Raw genomic sequence first — 13820 nt, 5'->3', positions numbered from 1 at the left:
CTGTCTGCACACCAGGTGTCCCACCGTGATGATAATGGACTGAACCTCTGAACTGTAAGCCACGCAATTAAATGTTTTCCTTTATAAGAGTTGCTGGTCATGGAGTCTCCTCACAGTGACAGAAACCCTAAGACAGCCTCCCAGTGCAGTCCTCTGCCCAAACCTCGAGCACATCCCTTGCATGTTCTCCTTAATAACTGTTCTCTAAATCAGTCTCCGTCATTGAGACTCTTGGTTCTGTGAACACAGCATTGCCTATGCCTGCTCCGTTGTATCCTGGTGCCCGCACACAGTTTTTAAATTAGCAAACAAATGAACGGTTGGGTTTCTCTCTGAGTAACTTTTAATTATCCTCAGCCTATAACTTCAAGGTTTCATTAGCATACTTCTAATTGGAACAAAAGCTTTGACGAAGATAAAATATATTCTAGATGTAACATGTGCACACAAAGGTAGTGAGCTGCACCCTACATTAAGAACATTCACCCATTTCCCTCTTACTCGTCCGTTGCCTGTGACCTACTATTAAACATGTAATAGGATAAAGTGTGTTTATAAATTGTAACCGGACATGGAGAAACATAGATAAAATCCTAGTATTTGAAAGGACCAAAAATTTGAGGGCAGGTGGCTACACAGAGGGCCAGCCTAGACTAAATAAGTAAAACTGTTTATCAAAAAAAATTGTATGTATATAATTATATATATATATGAAATACAGATTTTGTAATGTCCCAAAATTTTATAATGTGCTAGACTCAAACATAAAACAGAGGAGTATGGTGAAATTTGAGAGGGAAGGGGTTGATACAGCAGATAGACAAAAATCAATAATTTCCAATCCATGCTATATTGCGATGGTTAATCTTTACTGCCAGCGTGACTAGCTTTGGAATCACCATGGAAACACACTTATGAGGGTGTCTTTGAGGGTGTTGCTAGGAAGGGTTTGGCTGAGTGGGGAGGATTCACCTTTTGAACACCAGCCTTCACCTGTCTTTGCTCTCTGACTGCAGACACCAAGTGACCAAATGCCCCACGTCATGACTAGTGTTTATGCCATACTTTCCCCATTATGACACACTGCTACTTCCTTCCTGTTTTCTTATCAGGTATTTAGTCAAGGCAACAACAACAACAAAAGGAAGAAACTAGAAGAGTCAACTATTTCTTATCACACACACACACACACACACACACACACACACACACACACACACACCTGTTGCAGGGCTGAGAGCTGATACACAAAGACAGAGATCTGTATCTAGAGTGGGCAGCCTAAGGTGAGCAACAGGCTAGGCCCCTTCACCATTTCTACTTTTTTTTTTTTTAGCATCGTGAGGGTTATCATCCAAAAGCTATCCATATCGCAATTACCAGTCAGTGACTAGTCATAATAAAACCCACCGTGTGAGCAATGAAACCAAGGGAAACAGCTGATCCTCCATGCTGCTCTAGAGAGAACAGCTCAGCTCCTCACTGCACCACACACAATCCAGTCGGACACACAGCCCCAACACAGCAAAGGAGCTTTTGTTTGTATAATAAATCTGAACAGGGGTAGAGAGACTGATAACCCCCAGCCTTTACCCAGCAAGGGCTAAAGCCCCCAGGCCAGGCTGCCTAATTCCTGAGCTGTATTAAGTGCCTTCCCAGGGTGTGCCAAGAGGCACATGAGGCAGAGTATGCTTGATTACATTCCTTGTTGACTAAGGCTCTGTGCGCTCCTCAAGGGAAGGAATGCAATCGTGTGCCGTGCCAAAGTGCCGTACCCTCACCAGGGCTCTCATTCCGTTTCAGACGCCCTCTGCACTGCCAAGACATTCAAAGATGTGTGGAACTTTATACACACACATATAAAGTCCTTTTTAAGAACTTTAAACCCTGGGCAGGACTACGCATATACAATTAGCCAGGCGCCAGATAGCACCATTCAAACAGCCTGTCTTATTTTAGCCGACTGTTCTAAATAAGAATTTTTTTTTAGTTTATATTTTACTATAATTTATGATTATCAGTACATGTGTGCACCCATGTGTTGTATGTGCCATGGTATATATGCACTCATGTGGAGGTCACAGACAACTTTGTGGAGTCAGTTCTCTCCTTGTATCTTGGCATGGATTCCAGGAGTGGACCTTAGGTTGCCAGGTTCATATAACAATCACCTGCACCGCTGAATTGTCTTGCAAGCCTTTGAAGGAGGATTTTAACCTGGCCCCTTCCCACTCTTAAAATTACATGAAAATTTGCATCTGTGGCCGATTGCTCCCAGGAGACAGGCACTATCAGGCACCCCCGAGGGCTAATCTAACAGAACACTGAGACGCTGCTGAGCTATCATTGTGTTCTCTGTGACCTGGTGACCCAGAATGGAAGTCCTAAAGCCCGTGTGGGCTATGATGTCTAAAGATCTCTAGCATCTACACTGGCCTCTTCCTTGGTCTGTATTTGGATGCAGAGGGTAGATTTTAATTTACTGCAGAGCAGCGAGAGTCATCAAGTGAACAGCATCCTCCTCACCCCTCACCCTCTTCCCATTACCACACAGACTCCCGCCAAACCTGCCTTCCAACCTTCGCAGCAAGATTTCAGTTCAGTTGAGATGACCAGGACCTGGGCTTAATGTGCAAACAGCTGGAAACGCTGACTAAATCTGGAAAAGAGTTCTAAAGCTTACAACCCACAATAGTATAGTTGATCCTTCATTGAAGAAAAAAAAATCTGATTAAAGCAAAGGGACAGGAAAACAGACCAGGGAAGGGCCTCTCCTTTCCTCAACCTATCAGTGGCTTCTAGATGGGCTGCTCTGGTCCCCAATTATACCTCCAGCAGTTTGCCAGTTGAATAAGACTCTCTCAAGTGAGTTCCCATACGCCACCCATGCCGAGGATCAGAACCAGCTCGGGAACTCATTAAAGGACAGGAGATCCGGGGATCCACCATGCTTGCTGATTAAAATCCTCAGGATAGGGTTTTCTGGGATGAATAAAAAATTCTCTGGCTGTAATGCAAAGTCGGGTTTAGGAAGTACTACTTTAAAAAAAAAAATCTGACCTTACCTTCATAAGACAACTCTGTGAGAAATCACTGAAAGTGGAATTAAGGGGCTGGGGTGTATTTCAGTGGGAGAGCCTTTGCCAAGCATGCACAGCTCATTCTCCAGCACACAAATCAGAACGGAAGTTCAAAGAAAGAACTATTGAGTATAGCCATTTGGTTATTTTGGCTTTGCCATGTCGTAACTAAAAAATAAGTAGCACATACATGTATTTGGGAAGGACAATTGTGTGTATGTGTGTGTGTGTGTGTGTTGTTGTTGTTGTTGTTGTTGTTGTTGTTGTTTGAGGCAGATTCTCCCCATGTAGCCCAGACTGGCCTGGAACTCACTCTGTAGACCATACTGACCTCAAACACACAGCAATCCACCTGCCTCTGCCTCCCGAGTGCTGGCATTAAAGCTGTGTGCCACCATGCCTGTCAATTAGCAATATATTCATCTAAGAATTGTACAAGTCATTTCTGTAGTACAAAATATTAACAACTTGAATCCTAGCCATCTGGATAGCATCTCAATGTTTTCAAAGCCCACTCAGAAGAAAAAGACCTCAAGAAATAGTTGTCAGAGTTCGGAAACAGAAAAGGCTTCCACATTTTGAATTAAGAAACACCATAAAATGAACTGATTATAGGTGGTCTCCACACCTGTAGATGAGCATGTGAAGAAGCTGTGACTCCTTTAAAAATAATATTAAAAGCCAGATTCTTGATGTATATCATTGGGGGGGGACCGACTTTCTACATCGTTTTAAAAGAATGTTTGTTTTTTTTAAAGAGCCTACAAAGCATTAACTTCCATTATAGCATTTAATTTTAAGATTGTGTTTGCTACAACCTAGATACAGTCCCATCATGTCCCACAAGGCCTCGTGTTCTAGAAGCTTGGTCTTCAGTGTAGTGATGAGGGGAGAGGATGGACCTTTGTGAGGAGGCGCCTAGTGGACGCTGGTTAGATGATGAGGAACGTTCCTTGGAAAGGATTACTATAGAGCGGGCAAGGTAAAGTGTTGACTGCAAAATCTTCACAGCCTGAGTTCAATCCCTGAACCCATATAAAGGTGGAAGAGGAGAGCCAACTCCATGAAGTTATTTTCTGACTTCCACATGCATACCACGGCATGAGCACACCCACACCACCTCAGACACACTAGAATAATAAATTAATTAGAAAGAAGGGAATAATGTAGTTCTCACAGGACCATGGTTAGTTCCTCCAACAGTAAGTTTTGTTTTAAGCAGGGGAAAGGTGAGAGGAACAGGCTAGTCCCTCTGGCTTCCTACCACCAAGTGACCTCCACGGCCACTGTGCCACCCACATGGTATAAAGAAGCCGTGAGACTATGAGGCTGTCCCCAGGGGAAACAGATGCTGGTACAATGTTCTTGAATCTCCAGACCTGTGTGAGAAACCTGTTTTCTTTTCAGAGTTCCCTGTCCTTGCTAGTTTGTGATAGTAAGGGATAGACAGAGATGTCACAGTTTTAACTGAAAACAAAATATGCTGACCACATGCAATTAGACATGTTTCCTTCCTGGTTTGCAGATGTTTAGCTAAGCTAAAAATTAGTTTTAAAACAACAACAACAAAAAAAAAAACCACTAAAAAGATTAATATGTTCATTATAAGGAATTAGGAAGGAAATTTATGATAAAGTTAAAAAAAAAACTGGTATATCCAACAGTTCAAAACTTGATTTTATCAGGTTTTGGGTGGTATAAGAGCTTTACGCTTTATGAGACTAATATTCTTAAAAGCTTGCCTGACTCATAGCCTTGACCATCATTCAGAAGCAAAGCCATCGGGAGGGCGACTAGCAGCCCACCCGGCCATCCTGCTGCTCTCTGTAGTCCACTGTGCGCAGATTCTCTCGTAATGAACTATTCATGCCTTACGTGACTGCCACGCAGACAGGAGCTCTCTCTAAACTTCACAGTGTGTTTACCGATTCGTGCACCATGGTGCTTCCCAGTTTAGTCTCTTTCCAAACGTTGCATACCCCCCTCTGTAGTGTTAAAATCAGTATGCTCAAAACAAGTGCTGGGCCGTAAGTCCCCCTGTCTACAGTCAGACACACACAGACTGGATTTCCACTGTCTTCAGAGGTACCTAGGAGTCTTTCTCATGTTGTATTTCCTTACGTGTTCCTCTGATCCTCTGAGAGAGACAACTAAAGACTCTTCGGTTTGCCTGCACTTGGGACCCTTTTCCTCTTATTGGGTTACTACGTCCAGCCGTGATATGAGGGTTTGTGACCAGTTTTATGGTATCTGGTAAGGCTGTGTTTGGTGGATATCCCTAGGAGGCCTGATCTTTTTTTTTTTTTTTTTTTTTTTTTTAAGGAAAACTGAGGACGAATTGATCTGGGGGAGAGCGGAGGTAGGGGGAGGAGTGGAGGGAAGGGAAACCGTGGTCACGATGTAATATGAAAGAATAAAAGTTAAAAAAGAAAAAATTCTGGATCAGGGCAGCTGCTTTTATGTATACTGAGAGGGAATGAATACATCAGCACATCTAGAACATTTTGAATATCCGACTTGACCATAAAATAATGACTCTCAACCACAACAATCCTGTTGTCTTCCCCAAAATGAGGACTATGAGTGACCCTCATATAACTGTATAAAAATATAACATGTCAGGTGAAGCCGACAGTCCAGAGAAGATAAGAAAGGCAAGCATTCCCATTAACAGTTATTCCTCAGAGGGCTGGGCGAGGCCAAGGCTACATTCTGGTTAGGACTCTTCCAGACCAGTGAGAGCAGCCTACAGGAAGCTACCTGATACCAGGAGGGGCGGGTGGGAGAGCAGATTTATTATTATTTCCCAGTTAATTTGGACCTAAAGTAAAGGGAACCAACCCTCTGCTGAGAAAGCAAATGAACGGGATCAAATTGCTATAACAGCTCCTCGGAGAAAGTCACTAAAGAAGATTAGGCCAAACACCTTGTCTGAGGGTCGGGACTAGTCAAACTTCATTACAAAATTATGACAAATATACAACATGCCATAATTCTAATTTTTAAAAATGTTGCAGTGCCTAAAAAGCAGAGTTTTTTGATGAGGCTAATATTTTAATGGATTACGAAGCCTTTACTTTCCCCCATTCAGTCAGAAGGTCCTCCGGGGGATGGTGTGCTCCTTGGAGACAGCGTCTGGCCTTTCATCTCCATTCCCGCCGGCATCCAACATGGAAGACAACCCAGCTAGCTGTGCAGTACATTTCTGCTGAATTAATTGAGTGAAGAAATGTATATCTACTTTTCCTCTGAAATTAATGAAATGAGAAGCGGACATGAAAGTCAGCCCAAAAGTGCATTTGAAGAGTCACTTAATCCTGCCCTCTAGATCAGAACCACTGCTTGAAATCAGTAAAGATGATGGTCCGAGTCTTAAAGAGATAAGATCACCTTCGTCCACACCCAGGAGTTCAAAGGAAGGGAAGCTCCCCACCCCCCTCTGCAGCCTCACCTCCCCCCTGCCCCACCTCTGCCACGCTGGGGTTCCTGGCTTCTCGTTACCTGGGACCTTGAACAGACTCCTATATGATGTTTCTAGGAGTGTCTGTGCATTGTGCAGCAAATACATTAACAATAAAATGGAAAAGGGACCTATAAGGAGTCTGGTGGTGACTTGGTTCATGTGAAATTAGTGGGTTCATTAGAAATTAGGCTTTCTGTTCAGATTAAACAACTTACTTTAGCTTTGGGCATCACCAGCATGCCTGGAAGATGCTGTAGTAAAATATAAAACACAGTGCAGTCCCAGTTCCTTAGTGAACCATGGGGGTGCTCTCTGAGAGCACTGAGCTAAAGGAGCTCTGAGCTTGCAGGGGTGTGCTCTCTAGGGGTGTGACCAGTTCTAACTGGTCCATTAGGCTGGGTACAGGACAATGATTCTATTTGGCCATGGCTGGTTGCATAGAGCTTAGTTCCATCAGTTCCCCTGATCTGCAAAGCCTAGGTGAAGATGCTATAACAAAATACCTTAAACGGCATAGCTTATGAAAAACAGAAGTTCATTCCTCACCGTTCCAGTGGCTGGACAACCGAGAGATCACAGGACTGGTTGACCTGGTATTTGGTGAGGACCTGCTTTCTCATAGACAGCACTTCACTGTGTCCTCGAACAATGGAAAGGGATAACTAATATTTTGTGGTCTCTTTTATATGGGAGGCAGAGGAAGATAGATCTCTGTGAGTTCAAGGCCAGCCTGGTCTACAGAGCAAGTTCTAGGACAGCCAGGGCTGCACAGAGAAGCCCTGTCTGGAGGGGAAAAAAAGAGGGTTGGGGTGGAGCCCGGTTGGTAAGATGCTTGTTTGATGTGCACACACCCCAGGGTCCCATCCCCAGCACTGCATAAAACTGGCTCTCCAGGCTCACAGTTGGCATCCTGCACTCAGGTGGCAGAGGCAGGAGGGTCAGAAGTTCAAGGTCACCCTTGATTACACAGTAAGTTTAAGAACTCTGCTGTCCCAAAATAATGTTTTCAAAGACTTGAAAAAACCCCATCAAGGATTTCACAGAAGGCAAGAGAAAACTGAGCCACTTTGGTTTTTGAAATTCCAGGTGTACCTCTCACTTGTGGCTCCTAGATTTTATACAGATGCATAAAATCCTGCAAGTGTATGTGACATGATGAAGTAAAATTGTCTAAGGTGGGGGGAAGGAACTTAAAGGGGAGATATGAGGGTAGTGTGACGGAAACATTCAATACTTGCATTACAATAAACGCATGTACAAAAGCTTATCAAATTCTATAAAAGTTTCAAAAGAATTTTTCATCTAAAAATGACAGATGTTTTAACAATTAACATTGTCAATTTCAACTTTTGTCGGTATATCATCATCCACTAGCTAATGGCTACCGAGGACGATGTCGGAAGTCTAAGCATAGGCCTGCGTGGTTTGGAAGGTGGGTTCTGGGCTTTCCTTTGCAGCTCCTCTAAAGCCACCTGCAGGCCCAGCTTCCACTGAGTCCTTCCTGTGTCTCAGTGGGAAGGGGAAGAAAGCGGCTCCTTAGCTATCAAGGACCTGCTCCCTTGGTCTCCCTTTATGCTCCCAGTGAGCAGGGATACTGGTCTACTCCAGAGGTCCAAGGAGCTGTTTCCATCCCGTGGAAAGGAGAGAAGCGTTACTCGGAGTCCAACTTCCTGATCGTGTGTCTGCATTAGGTGACGCCACTTCACCACCCTCCCTCAGACACAAAACTGAAGTCAGGGCGCCCTTTTGTACTGCAGCCAATTCGCTACGTCTGACAGAGACAAAGCTACTCAACAGTTTCGGTCTGGATGTAATGAAGTTCGCCGTAACCCTCACTACTGCCCATAGGTGGCCAGCTTCCCTCCAAGTGTACTATTCAGCTACAAGTTCCCATACCCTACAAAGAGAGGTTTCAATGCCGTCCTAACTGGGAGAAAAAAAAAAAAAGAAAGATCTGTAGAGTCATTCAGTAAAGTGCATACTCGGTGTGATAATGATCACAGCCAACATGGATGGAATAAATCCAATTAGCATATGGGTACTTGAGTTCATTCATTTAATATGAAGTGACATTTTGATAACTGAAGAATTGAGCCATTAGCAGTCTTTGGTTACAACCTGTCTGACAGATTCTGGGCAAGCACTTCACTAATTGAGTTTTCAAGGACTTAGGTGAGGATTGGAGCTCGGGGCCAGGCTGGGTTCTTGTTTCCTCTGCACAGCTTCTGCTGATCCTCTGGGAACAACCACTTTCCTGAGACTCCTTGTCCTTAAGGGTCAACAGCTCAAAAGTTTAGAGTGCAGAAGAAATATGTTCAATTTTACTTTTGAAAAAAAAAAATCACTAATTCAACCCTGATCATGGAAGCCCAATTGGTTAGAACATTTCAGAAGTGTGTCACTCAAATTAGAAAATGGTACTGACATTAGCTGCCATTTTAGATGTCCCACGGTCTGCTGAAATCTATTCTGGTGTCCTAAGGAAGAAGATGGTTCTGTCTGGCATCCTGAGAGCCTCCGTGAGCATGTGCTAAACAAACACTAGATACTAGCAGAACAAAGAGCCCAGCCCTCAGCTCTGAGCTTCAGGCTCCTGACTGTACACTCGCTCTGCTTGCTTCTTATTCAAGAGCCTCGGAGTTCTCCTCAGCCTGCAGACTACCAGGGCACCATCCATCCTTCCTTCCCTCAACTCCTTCTTTCTACAACTATGAAAATACATTCCAGACCATAATCTGGCTCAGACAGATGTTATCAGAAGTTAAGCCATCACAGTATTCCAGGTCATCAGCCTCAAAGGTCCCAGGACTTTAAGAATTTTCTCTTATATGAAATTTTTCTCTATCTTAGGTGGCAAGAGAATTCACTAACAAACCCTTGGACGAAAGGGGAAAAAAAAAGTTTAAAATTATGCTCTTTTCACTGGAAGGATGTAGAAAGTAAGAGTCGAAGGGAGGGGAGAAACCAAACACTTTGTTTTGTGATCATCAATAAAAAGCTAAAGAAAAGCGCGAATGGACTTTGGAAGCAGGAGAGGGCCTGAATGGACAGTTCTAATCTTAGACGTGTCTCCAGCTCATGGCACGGAGGAGAAGCTTTATAGCTTCTCTCTGGTAAACCAAGTCACACTTGTTGGGTCAACTCCGATAGTCATAGAATGCAGACCTTATATAAGTGAGTCTTATACCAAAGTCTCTGTTAAAAGCCAGACCAAGTTGGCTATCTTTAAAAACAAAGGGAGACTTCTGCAGGTTAAATGGCCACCAAGAGCCTCACTGAACACTCCAGGATTCTCTAGACAGGTAGACACAATGGGAGTGCAGGTCAGAATGCCTGTTCTCTCTCTCTCTCTGTCTCTCTCTCTGTCTCTGTCTCTGTCTCTCTCTCCCCACCCCCTTTCTCTCTCTCTCAACTGCCTTAGCCTTAGTGTCCTTGACTACACAATAGGGATAATAATACCTCCACTTCGATAGGAATGGATTAGATAGATAATTGATATGTGTATACACACAAGCATTATGATTTCAATGTGAACCCCACCCCCCAAAAAGTAGGCTCACATGTTTGAACACTTGGTTCCAGCTGGTGGTACTGTCTGGGAGGTTGGGAAACCCTTAAGGTTAGAGTCTCCCTGGTGGAAGTGGGTCATACCAGGGGATGCCTGAAATTTTGTAACTCAGGCCTGCTTTCTGTTCATTCAGAACGAAGAACCACATTGCTAACAAAAAATCTGACAAATCCTTGGAGTGCTTCAAAGTCCAGAAAGGACAATGTGACGTGCTAGGCTGACAGGTCACTCCTACAGGAACAGAGAAACCCTTTGATTCCTTAACCTCATTGGAGGAGAAAAAAGTAAAGTTATATGAAATGAAGTAAAGCTCACTATGAAGCCCACACCTTTAACCCCAGCACATAGGAGGCAGAGGCAGGGGGATCTCTCTGAGTCAAAGACTAGTTTGATCTACATAGCAAATTTCAGGCCAGCCTGGAACTTTTTCGAGACCCTGACTAAAAAGTAGTTACTGTAAAGAAAAGCATTGGACGTGTTGGTTTTGCTGCGTTTTAATTTTAAGATCTCTGCTCTATTTCTCATCTCCTTGTCATAACAATCGCATCAGTGGGAGAGATGCCACCACCTCTTGTTGAAGAGGACGCAGAAGGGGCAGCATCTTCCTACAGACATATTCCTGAGCAGACCTACCCTCCGAGTTGGTCCCCACTCCAGGTTCCTTCTAGAAAAGCCATTCTTCTTTCCACTGCCGTGGTGGAGGGGGGTAAGAGGGGGCAGTGGAGGGGGAAGGGGGGATCCTTGGAAAAATACTGCTTTTCTGGTTCCTCAAGAAGCCCAGCAGACTCTAAGATCGTTAGTGTCACCACGGCAAAACAGGGACAAAAGCCCTATGGCTGCTCACTGCAAGGTCAACACCAACATAGATGTTTTCCTTCCTCTCTACACAGACTGTGCCCACTGGGACTCCTTTCCTTCATCCCCTTCCACACAGTCTGGATGGCTACTCCCGGGGCCCGAAGAGGCCCCCCGCACTCCGCTGTGGCTGTGTGGCCTGGAGTGAGATTTTTTTCTCACCAGAGTACGATGAAAGCTGTGAATGAACAAAGCAGGCTGCCTGAACAGGAGGCGTCAGGGAGAGGGCCCTGTAATTGTGGATGCTAGTGGGGAGCGCACCTCCCGGATCAGCCATCACTTCTGTCTGGAAGAGTCATCCCAGACATCCCTGCCTCACTTGCCACAGCATCCATTTCAAAGACAATGCAAGAAAGTCATCACACACTAGTTAGAGGCCGCACTCAACTTACAAATGAACCCAAGGCGTCCAGGGCATCATGTCCCTCCTGCTGTCACTCTAGAGCCTCCTCGGCATCCCCAGAGAGGACAGTGAGGCTGACAGTGTCACTGGAGTCTTTTTAAACTAAAGCAAGTCGTTTTCATCGCTCTTCTCTGGTTTTTTTTTTGGGGGGGGGAGGGGTAACCCGTAGTTGCAGAGTTGGGAAGAGGGGAAGTAAGGGTGGAAGGGGAACTGACTTCTCTCCACAGCTAACTCTCCCAGCTCCGCTGTTCCCGCTTCCCTCAACCCCCAGCCTTAAAAACAGGCCTTCTCGGTGCTGGGAGCCTCTCTCTCCTCACTCAGCGTCTAAAATTCCACAGACAGTCAGTCGCTTTGGGGTACTCTCCGCTTTTTAAAGAAGGGTACTTCCTGAAGTAATGATTAAATGTCAGGCTGGAGAGCACAATGCCTCAGCCCCTGAGTCCAGGCATTCATGACGATCCCCTGCAGGAAATGAAGGGAACCATTCCCTCCCCAGTGAGGAGAAGCCAGAGCCACCAACACGACACAGTTCCTGACTTTATCTGGAGCTCGCACAGCAGAGAGCACTCTGGGAAAAATCTAAACCCAGCCACGCCCAGTGAGTGACAGAGAGCTGCAGGGGGAGCCCAGAGCAGCAAGAAGACACGTCCCACTTTTGTTCTTTAACTTGTTCTCTTAACAAGAGTTAGGAGCAGCTCTCTTAGGGAAATGAAGATGGCGGGCGTACCGTCTTGAACTAAGTTCTAGGAGGATTTGAAGTTCCTATCTTGACCGCCTGGAAGACTTGGACCCATGTATATGCATCTCATCCTTTCCTCAGACCTCACATCAGCCTGAAGCGGAGTGAAGAGAGCCATGGCGACTGTCTACACTACAATTTGGCCCTAGTTCCTGTTCACCAGAGCTGCCTTAATGCCGGCCACATACCAAGTGGCTTAAACCACAGGACGCTACCTTGGAGATTCTGGAGGCTGAACATCCACAGTAAATGTGTCTCAGGGTTAGTTCCCCTGCCCCCCAGGTGACCTTTCTTTGGCCTATGGAGGATGCTCACCATCTAGTATCTCCAATGTTGTCTTCCCTTTTCCTGCTAATGTCTTAATGTCTTCTAAGGATTAGGGTCCACCCACCTGCCCTTATTTTACAATAATGCATCTTAAAAAGGCCTGTCTCCAAATACAGTCCCAATCTGAGGTCCTGAGGTTGGGGCTTCTCTGTGTGAACTTGGGAAGAATAAAATTCAGTCTGTAACAAACCTCCACTATCAAGATTGGAACCAAATAGCATACATAATAGTGAGAGTCGACCAAGCATTAAATAGATCCTACCACTGCTTACAACTGTTTTATGGGAAGGAAGCATGCTCCAACTTCCAAGTAAACAACTAAGAATATTCATTTATCACTAGGAATATTACAGGACATCTAGAAATAATTTCTTTTTCCTCGTAGTGTGGCTTTCATTGATTGACCGAAACCTAACCAAGCAAGATCTAACTGCTTGGGTATCAAGTCTCTTCTCTGGGGCAAGTTTCAACATTCTAAAATTCAAAATGAAGACACCTCTGATCAAGAAGATGCCTTTAAGCAGTCTTGATTTACAGACACTGTATTACTTTATGGCTGTAGTGGTTGAAAGTTGTTTCATAGTGAGGCAGTAGGTCATCGGAAGGTGGTAATGATTTCACGAGCATTCATTCCCACTGAACACCAGCTAGGGCGCTTTCTTCATACCTCCTGCTTCGCAGATGCACTGGCATATGTTTAACTAAAAGCAAAACCAAGCCAATCTAAACCACAGCTTTAATCAAACCAGCTTCATACAACAACTAGAAAATCGACAAGATGCTCTGCCCTCAGAGGACAATGTTCTCAGTAGGACTGCCAGGTCTGTCCACAGCCATACTGGGTGCTATCAAGGTCATTACCCAGAAGTCTCTCTGTAGGCTTCTTATACTTTAAGTGTTCTTGATTATAAGAAAATTGCTCTACCTTTCCAGGGAAAATATAAGGGAAGCACAGGACCTGGCTACAAAATAAGACACAAAGTACAAAACCACACAGTAAGAGACATTATGTGAATTCATATATTCTTTTTACTGCCTACACCGACTGCCTGAAATGCTAGACTGTGGCAATTACCTTTCTCAGGCACTTGAAAGTTTGTAAAGGTTGCAGAGGGAAGTACTTTGGTGTCAGGCCAAGCCAGGTGTGACTCTTGGTCCCGTCACTCCCCAGGAACTCAGGAGAAATCACCCACCCTCCCCCCAGACAGCGCCTTCCATCGTGTGCACTTTAATCAGAAGAAAACTGAGTCTTAAAGGAAGTCATCACCCCCTCAACCTCAAACAACCAATAAGAGCAGCCTCCAGCTACAGCGTCCGAAGCCCCCTTTAACCTGAGATATGTGAATCCCGGTGAAATGCTTTCATAATAAACAGGCAATAAACTG

Source organism: Peromyscus leucopus, chromosome 10, assembly GCF_004664715.2.
Source record: "Peromyscus leucopus breed LL Stock chromosome 10, UCI_PerLeu_2.1, whole genome shotgun sequence".
Classification (NCBI taxonomy): domain Eukaryota; kingdom Metazoa; phylum Chordata; class Mammalia; order Rodentia; family Cricetidae; genus Peromyscus; species Peromyscus leucopus.
Note: the sequence above shows the minus strand (reverse complement) of the source record.